This window comes from Bidens hawaiensis, unplaced genomic scaffold (genome assembly GCF_021521415.1).
Source record: "Bidens hawaiensis isolate Kalapana, Puna unplaced genomic scaffold, B.hawaiensis_p1.1 tig00013115_1, whole genome shotgun sequence".
NCBI classification, from domain to species: domain Eukaryota; kingdom Viridiplantae; phylum Streptophyta; class Magnoliopsida; order Asterales; family Asteraceae; genus Bidens; species Bidens hawaiensis.
In genome coordinates, this window is record NW_027492105.1 from 21,084 (window position 1) to 30,731 (window position 9,648).

General features: G+C 42.2%; 1 pseudogene; it reads left to right on the top strand.

The window, feature by feature from the left end:
- Positions 1 to 2,046: 2,046 nt before the first annotated feature.
- Positions 2,047 to 5,609, top strand: LOC143543251 (pectin acetylesterase 8-like; annotated as a pseudogene).
- The last annotated feature ends 4,039 nt before the right edge of the window (positions 5,610 to 9,648 follow it).

Sequence of the window (9,648 nt, forward strand, 5' to 3'; positions counted from 1 at the left end):
GGACCAACCATGCTCAGAGACGTGACGTCCTTACGCGCAGTACGTAAGCTGGTCCCGCAGGAAATGCCTCCCAATGGTGAAGGACTCCGCCTGTCCCCGCAGCCTCGGATACAAGCCATTAGGGAAGGCCACCCGCGCAGCAAGGCTACACGCACAAGGCACTTAGCTCTCAATCACTCAGTGTCACCTGAAGGAATGAGCGAAGCCGGGAACAATCCTGCACAAGGGCGGGAGGGGGAATACTCCCGCCCAAGTAAGCCAGTCCGTACGATACGGGAAGATCTTCTGTACTGTACCTGACGAGGTATGGGAAAAAGATCTGACTAAAGATACGACAGCTTATTGACAACAGTATGGCGAGCAGCATGCTCCTGTACTGTATGTCACTATTAGCCGCTACCTACTCACCAACTACTGCCATACCACGTGCGTAGCCGGCAGTTGGTGGAAAAGGAATAGTATACAGCAGGCCTGGTCACTATCAGCCGCTGCCTACCCACCAACTACCAGCAGGGCATGTGCGTAGGCTACTGTTGGTTGAACAGGAATACTGTCGCAGCCGGCCACACCTCCTTGAAAACCTACCTTCGGCTATAAATACCACAAATGGTATGACCATCTCATCTTATCTTGTATCATCATATTATACCTGATATCTGCTCTAGCAATCTCTTAATATACATTTATATTTAAAGAGCAATCTAGTCTGATTCTCACGCCGGAGGGTGGTCACAAGGAGGAACCCCCCCTTCTCAGTGACAAGCTCACGGTGTCTGTTTTGCAGGTTATCAGAAGAACCATCTTCTCAGGGTCTAACCCCTCGTGGGAAACATCTATCTGACCCCCAGGTTACCAGTAATCTGCCCGGGGTCCGGTTAGTGTTTCTTCACCTTTTTAGTTAATGAATTTATTTGCATGAAACCGCAGCATTCAGTTCCTCTCAAACTTTCATTTTCACCTCATACTATTGGAAACTTATGTATTACACCTTTGGGTTTGATTTTAATTAATCTTAAAGTTTACTATGTTGAATATGAAACTTTTAATACGTATGGAGTTCGCCCCCCTGCGTTTTCGTTCAAACTTTGTCACTGGTGTTAAGCGGATATAACTAAAACTTGTATCAAAGATCGAGTACGTACGTCAACTTAATCTAGGGGTGCAAACGAGCCGATCCCGAGCTGGACTAAGCTCGTTTAACTTACACAGAGCTCGAGCTCGGCTCGTTTCGAGCTTTATTTTCAAAGCTCTAGCTCGGCCTGTGAGTAGATTTTCAAGCTCGGGCCCAACTCTTTTACTATTTATCAATTATTTTTTATATAATTATAATTATTTTATATACTTTTTTCTATTATAACTTTATGTATAAAATAGTATATATTATTTAGTTAATTTTATTAATTTTTTATAACATTATAGATATTAATTAATAATTATTAAATATATATTTTTAAAAATCATATACATGGCAGGCTCGTTTAGGCTCGTAAGCCGGCTTGAGCTCGATAAGTGAAGCTCAGGCTCAGACTCGTTTATTAAATGAGCTTACTTTTAGGCTCGAGCTCGGGCTCGATCGAGCTTTTTAACGAACCGATCTCGAATAGCTCGCGAGCAGCTCGGCTCGTTTGCACCCCCTAACTTAATCTAATCATATTTAAGCCACGACACGCCATTCCTTTATCTAAACAAGTTGAGATGCCAAAAACAACAAAGTTTTTGGCTTGTAAATGACTAGTACTCAAGTTGTAAGTGGATTAAGTGATCACAAACGATTTAAAGAGTGTTAAACAGCTAATAATAAAGATGTAACTAAAGTCATTAGCGTTGGCATATAACATCTTCCATAAATCCAAACTTAAGGAGTCATCATGACAATATTAAAACTCGAAGGGCATCATATTAGTCACATTAATACTACAGGGATCTTAATCGAACCACCCTTTCCACACACCATACTCATACATGCATATATATATATATATATCGAAGCTTACACCATTTTCAATTACAAATCTTTCTGGGCTTCTGTTAGAAACAAGAAAAAGGATGGTTTCATTAAGATGCACATTTATAGTGTGTGTGATGTTGTTTCTAAACATCCAAAGTTCTGAGGAGGTGAAGCTAACCATTATTGAAAGTGCTGTAGCCAAAGGAGCAGGTGCTCCTTTTTTCCTATTTGATATATTCATAATTCTAGTAACATAAAGTTGTAAATTGATCATGAATTAAGGAGTGATGAGATTTGTTGATGGTGCAGTTTGTTTGGATGGAAGCCCACCTGCATACCAGTTTGATCAAGGATTTGGAGATGGCGTCAACAATTGGTTGGTTCATATGCAGGTTTGACATGAATCACACCAATTGTTTTACGTAAATATATCATATTTTGTATAGATAATTAACAAACTATTCATTATTAATGGAGTGTTAAAGACTTGTCACTTTGTGATATATGGTTAGACAAATTTTACAAATACATTTATGAGTTATGACTAAGGAGAAGGAGACAATATAATTAAGTTAGTATATTAGCTTTTACTCTCGTATCATTAATATGGGAGACCGAAATATACTTTGATCAGAGGTACGTGCTAAAAGACAATATGAGATTTTGAATCTCAAACTATCTCCAATGCTACGTAGACGCCCTTAGGCATTCTTAACCGTCACGTCATTTGACACGTAATATTCTTACAAATTCTTAAAAACCTTAATTTCATCTCCAACCCTACAAATATCCTTACCCTTTTTAATTTCCATCTTATCACTTATCTTATTACACACAACATTTATATAAAACTTTTTTTTTTACCTTGAGCCCACCTCACAATCAAAAAGCAACAAAAACCAAAGCCGTTATGAAAGGGCATGGTTGCTAAGGTCAAGGTTCCCGGTAGTAAGAGCTACTAAGCTAGGGCCATTAAGGACATAATTTAAGTATTTAATGCATATGATTTTTAGATTCAAGGATATCAGTCAGTTTGAAACTTAAGTCTTTTTTTTTTGTCCAATTCTATCTACGTGCGTGAATATGATGTGGGTCAACTTTGAAAAGTATAATAAATGTCTTTTAGCTTCTACCCGAGTCAAATTTCTAATATTTGGCCTCCATGTGACTTAGACTTGTATACCCTATTACCCTAACAAATATTTTAGTCTTTCATTCTATACGTGGGTACATGATACGTGAATTTATTGTCACTTGGACCATGACTATATATGTCTTTTATCTTCTACCCGAGTCAAATTTATTTTCTGAACCATTGAAGTATATATCTCATAAAAAATTGACTATTTTTATTATTATTATTATTATTATTATTATTATTATTATTATTATTATTATTATTATTATTATTATTATTATTATTATTTGAAATTTATCATATGAAAGAACAAATGATGACACATTGACAAAAGGCTTCATTAGTGTTTTTTGAAGCTAAAAACACGACATGGCAATACCACATGGCATCTTCTCATAACCGAAAAACAAAGTATAATGTTTTTTAGGTAGACATGTCATGTTTTCATATTATGGTAAGGCTTTTAAATTTACATGTAATGATTTAGTATTAGATAACTGATTAAATTTTTTATAAGGCTAGTAAATTGAACTTCAATAATAATTGGGTCAAAGTGCCTAGACTCGCTATTTTCCCTAAAAAATAGTTGTGAGATTTGTTGGATGCAAAGCCAGAATGCTTGGCAAGTGATCTAGCCCTTCAAACTTTATGTTAATTATTATGATTACTTGACATATTTTTTTATTACATTAACACTCACATGTAATGTCGTCTTAGGCAGGAGGATGGTGTCATACAGTAGAAGATTGTGTTAAAAGAAAAACGTTGAGCTACGGATTGGGATCTTCAAAGTTGATGTCGGAATTGCACTTCACAGGGCTTTTGAGCAATCAACAAGATCAAAATCCTAGTACCCATTTGACCTAACCATAAATACTAAACTTAGCATATATTCAACTTTTAAGGTTTCTTTTAAGTTTAATGTTGAAACATTTTATTTTCAGACCTCTATAACTGGAATCGGGTGTACATGAGATATTGTGACGGGTCATCATTTACCGGAGATGTGGAAGAAGTTGATCATGTAAATCAATAAATCTTACACTTTAAACTATATACCCAGCTCAGATAATCTTAATTATAACAAAGTACATTTTTTAATATGTTACCCTTTCAATATAGGCCAACGAACTATACTTTAGAGGTGCAAGGGTGTTTAATGCCATTGTAGAGGAGCTAATGAGCCTTGGAATGAAGGATGCACAAAATGTAACTTGCCCTTCTTCGGTTAATTAGAAAAATATTATTATACCTTTATAACCTACCTTCATAAACCATCGATGGGGTAAAGTGTATTAATATTTTGTTATGGTGTACAAAAATATGTGATATCATAGGTTCTTTTCTCTGGGTGTTCAGCTGGTGGTTTGGCTTCAACATTGCTTTGCGACAAGTTTCACGGATTCTTCCCACCAAGTACTAAAGTAAAATGCATGCCGGTTATTTTCCTCATGTGTAAGCCCATTGTTTTTTCTCTTTCAAATATGCGCACAAGTATACATAGAGCTAGAATTTATCATTCGCAACAAATATGATTGTTTTCTAATGCAAATGTTTCAACAGGAAAGACCTATCTGGAGAGTACCGTTTTGAGCAATACTTTGACAAAATCGTCACCTTACATGTACTCCATCTCTTTCTCTAGGCTCAAAGACTTTACTTTTATCTTTTATAAACAATGAATCAGTTTTCTATCATTTTAGGGATCGGCGAATAGTTTACCATCCGGATGCACTTCAAATATGAAACCCGGTTTAGTAAGACCGCTTATCGATTTAATTCGGCCATTACTCTTTGTTTACTTGTTTAAATCAAAATTGTACTAATTTTTCAAAATTCAATTTCCATTGCAGTGTTTCTTCCCTGAATTCACTATGCCTTACATCAACACACCTATTTTCGTAGTAAACTCGGCTTTCGATACATGGCAGGTTAGTTCTATATATGCATATATTTCGTGACATTCGATCATAACATGTGCATTGTCTCTCATTAGTTGTTTTACCTTAAACTTTTCAAGGTAGCCAACATGTTTGCAACAAATGAATCCGATCCCAATGGTGAGTTCACTAAGTGCAAAAATGATCTGAAAGAATGTTCGACATCGCAGCTTCAACGACTCCAAGGTGATAAATGCAATTACCTTATTTCATTCTTGATATAACATTTTCATGACATTGTTTTCCCATTTGCGCTACAGAGTTCCGTTCAGGATTTTTAGGGTCGATTAATTCGGTTACTAAGAGTCCAACCGAAGGACGGCTTATAAACACTTGCTACACTCACTGCCAAACTGATGAATCGACGTGGTTCGCAAATGCTACATCGAAACTAGGCGATAAGGTAAAATGCATTGGCTATAGTGTATCTTAAACATAGTTATTGTTTCACATATATATATATATGTTTGTTCTAAAACGACTGGTATTGCAGACCATTGCAGAGGGAGTTGATGATTGGTATAATGACAGAAGCGAGTTCCAAAAGATAGATACCGAGCATGTGGATCCACACTATTGTTAGGCTCGCTATGTTTGAATGTTAATGATGACATTTGAAGAAGCGTGGATCGACTCACTGGTAGACGATCTACTTTCCTCGGGTGTGATTATGCAATTTCACCGATGGTTTCTCTTGGATCTGATGGATCTTCCACCTACAAAATGAACAGCACCGTAAACTTACCCCTCAGAAAGGGACAGAGGGGTCCTCTTTGGGGTAACCCTCCGGTGCGAGAATAAGTATTTGTGAGAGAAGATAATAATATGTGAGAGTAAGGAATTTAGAGTGTATTGCTTAATAGCTGAATACTCTGTGATTGTATGTTGTCAGGTGATATCTGATGATCCTTCCTTGTGGAGTTGATGCTGTATTTATAGTGCTAGGGTTTCCACTGATTGGGCTCAGACCCAATTAGGGTTTTGTTGGCCTCCTCCAATTGCTTGGCGCCACGTGTCCTTGGGGACACCTGGTGCTTTCTCATTGGTTGTAATCACGTGGTAGCACATGTGTCATGCTGAGTTGTCCACATTTCATTTGGCAGCTGTCAACATCAGCATATTCTTATTCCTTAAAAAGATACCTTCTGGAAGGTTGTCTGACGTGCACAATCAAGGTTGCCCTAATCCTGATTTGGATAAGGACGAGGTTGATTATGTGCATGTGTGATATGCGCCAATCCTGAGGATGCGCGAGGTCTTCTCTTTATTCTCACGCGCAGATGTTTCATGCGCAGATGTGATATGCGCCGCGCGCTGATGCGCCACGCGCATATGTGATATGCGTGAGCATATGTGTGCCTGGGCATATGATGCCTGAGCATGTGTGGTGCTTGGGCATATGATGCCTGAGCATGTGTGGTGCCTGGGCATATGCTGCCTGAGCATATGTGATATGCGCCATGCGCGTAGGTTTTGGCTTAGTGCCTTCATAATGTCTTGATTTCAAGCTTCTTGTCTTTATCTTGTGGGTTGACCCGCCTTGCTCCGTGTTGAGGCGGGTACATACCTCTTCAAGCCCCCCCAGTCTAATGTGTGTCTTGTCTCGCGCGAGCGAGGTAAGATAGATGTTAGACTAAATAGTTTGCTCTTTTAATAGGTATTTTGTCTTTTTCTTCTTATTATTCACCGTTGCGCGAAATTCTATCCTCTCGGTTGCAAACGAATCGTCCCTGGACGTGGTTGGTTGTTGCTGACGTGGTTCAGTGATGGAGACGTGTCAGGCCTTTCGTGTGCTCGAGGTGCTACAGTTGCCTTTCGTGTCCCCTCACATGCTGTCAGGGACACGTGTCGCGCTCGCGTTGGTCCGTTCCTGCGAGTGGTGGCGCGTGAACTCTGGCAGCAGCCGTATAGTTTCCTTTCATGTCCCCTCACACAGTGTCAGGGACACGTGTCGCGCTCGCAGTGGCTTAAACCTGCGAGTGGGGGCGCGTGAATTCCGTTCAGCACCAAAATTTCTCTCTCCTGGGCCTATAAAAGCCAGCCCTTAGAGGGTTTTGTTTCCTTCATCTTCTTGTTTATTATTCTGAACTTTTTCTTTCTTTATCTTCTGATTACCTTTGTTCTGCTTCCCGAATATCTGTTATTCAGAAGCACCCTTTGTTCGCTGTCACAGTTGCATGTCTGATAGCTCAGACAACACAAACTCCCCCATCCATTGCCGTAGAAAATCATTAGTCATGTCTACATTGAAGAAGACCGGCAAGGGGAAGAAGGCTGCTGAGGTCTCATCGGAGGAGGTAGGGAGGACCAAGGCGGTGAAGAGGTGGAATGAAATCCCCTGCAAATTGAAGCAGGCTGATCTTGACAGCCTTATTGCCTCTCAGGGTTTTCCCCCCCTGTTTGGCTGCATGTTGCCTGTGGCCGGGCAAACGGCGGCGGACCCGCCTACCGGCTATATATCCCTATATAGCCATTTTTTCACCCACTGCAACCTTCGTCTCCCGATGACAAGGTTTGTGGGTGCACTGCTTCAGTTTTATGGGATTCATATATCCCAAGTCCATCCGTTTGGACTTGTGCGCATGACTCACTTTGAGTTCATGTGCAAATCCCAGCGCGAGGAGCCCACCCCTCGGCGCTTTCAATTTTTTTACAAGCCCAAGATCCAAGACAGTTGGTTCTCTTTTATTCCTCGCAGTCAGAAGGTGAAGTGCTCCACTGTTTCATTCAAGAGCCTTCATGACTGGTCTGAGAGGTTCTTTTACATAAGGGCTGGTGTGATCCCCATCCGTATGACCATGCGCTCGATTTCTTCTGCGCCTGCGGATGTGGGTGTCCTCAAGAACCCAACTGGCGCCTGGGTTAATAAGCTGACCGTTGAACCATCCCCCGCCAAGAACATTTGTGAGGAGGCGCTGGTGGGGGTTGGTATGAGCAAGAGGTGGGCGGACAGCGCGCTTGAGCCCGTTATCCAAGTCGACGGGTTATGTAAGTTTTATCTCATTGCTTTACTTCTGCGCGAACATATTTCTTTTTGCTGAACTCATTTGACTTGTTTTGTGCAGTCACCAATGAGTATATCCATGCTGCCTATGATGAGCACATGGAGGGTGGCTCCGTCGCGCTTGGCGCTGGGGAGGTTGGTTTCCCTGATCGCTTTGAGGACATGTTCATCCCTGTTGATCTGGGATTTGTCTTCGACAGCGATGCGCCTGGTAAGCCTTTGTACTTATGCATTTTTCTTTATAATACCAAAATTTGCTAACACTTCTGTTGCATGTATTGTAGATGCGCTCGAAAACTACGAGCTGGAGCTCGCGGAAGAGGAGGAGGAGGAGGCGCCCCAACTAAAGCGTAAAGCTAAGGGGAAAACTGGCGCAGGGGCCAGTAAGAGACAGAAAAAAGATGTTGCCCCTGTTGTTCAGGACCCTCCTACTCAGGCGGGGGGATTTGGGAAAACCCAAGAGTTTACCACCAAGGTTTCCTTGTCTTCCCTGCCTATAAAAGTGGGCAGACCTCCTGTCCACCTGAGGCATGGTGCCACCACCTCTTTCCTTCGCGCGGCGGAAACGCCCGCGACAGGTAAACTTTGCTTTTTCTTTATGGTTCTATGAGCGCGATCCTTATAGGATTACTAATGAATCTTGTCTTACTCAAATGTTTGTAGAGCCGGCGACAGCGCAACAAGATGTCGAGGCTGCGCCGGAGGTCGCTTCGAAGTCCCCCGTTTTACCCTCAAAGAAGGGTAGAATGGACTTCATGGCGATGTTTGCTGCGCGAACGGAGTTGCGCCAAGGTACGTATTGCGCTCTTATTTTCTGACTCTTTTAGATCAAGTCCTGAACCATTTCTTGTTGTTGATTTTTTCATAGAAGCCGTAGCTGGTGCACAAGCTTCTGGCGGCGCTCCTGGCGCCGTTGCCAGCGCCGTTGGCTCTGCTCCTGCTCCTGCAAGCGATGAATCTCCCCTCATCGGCATTACTAAGGAGCAGGAGGCCGTTTTGCGCGCCGACTTGGCGGCGTCGAGACCTCCCTCACCTCCTCCTGCGCACAGCCGTCCCCGCGAGACCGATTTTGATTCTAGGTCGCAGGAGAAGAGGCCAATTTCAGAGGAGGGTGAGGAGTTTGAAGTTGAAGACTCTGCGGGGGCCCGCGCCAGCCCTGCAGCGCCACGAGGTTTCGCGGCGGAGCCTTCTCGTGGGGCTGGCGCTGACTTTTCTGCTTCATCCCCGCAGGTATAGGTTATTTTTGTTCCGCTGCGCGGACTTCCATCTTAGTGTTTTGATAACTTAGATAATTACTTTGCTTTTGCAGGAATCCGATCACATTTACCGCCCGAGATGGAATATAACTGAAGACAGCACCTTTCAGTCCATGGGTGTGTGTGCGGAATTCTGGGCTCATGCTGTGCCTCCAACTGAAAGGAGGTTCCAGGAGGACCGCGCTCGCGACGACCTGCTCAACGACCATATGTTTGCTGGGTCGGCCTTCTTTGCTGCCTCCCAAGAGCTTCGCTCTGATTACGTAAAAGTACGTGATGCTCTTGTGGAAGCCAAGCAAGAGGCTAAGGTGTCTGCTTGGCATCTTTCTGATGCTCGCGAGAGAGCTGAGAAGCTCCAAGCC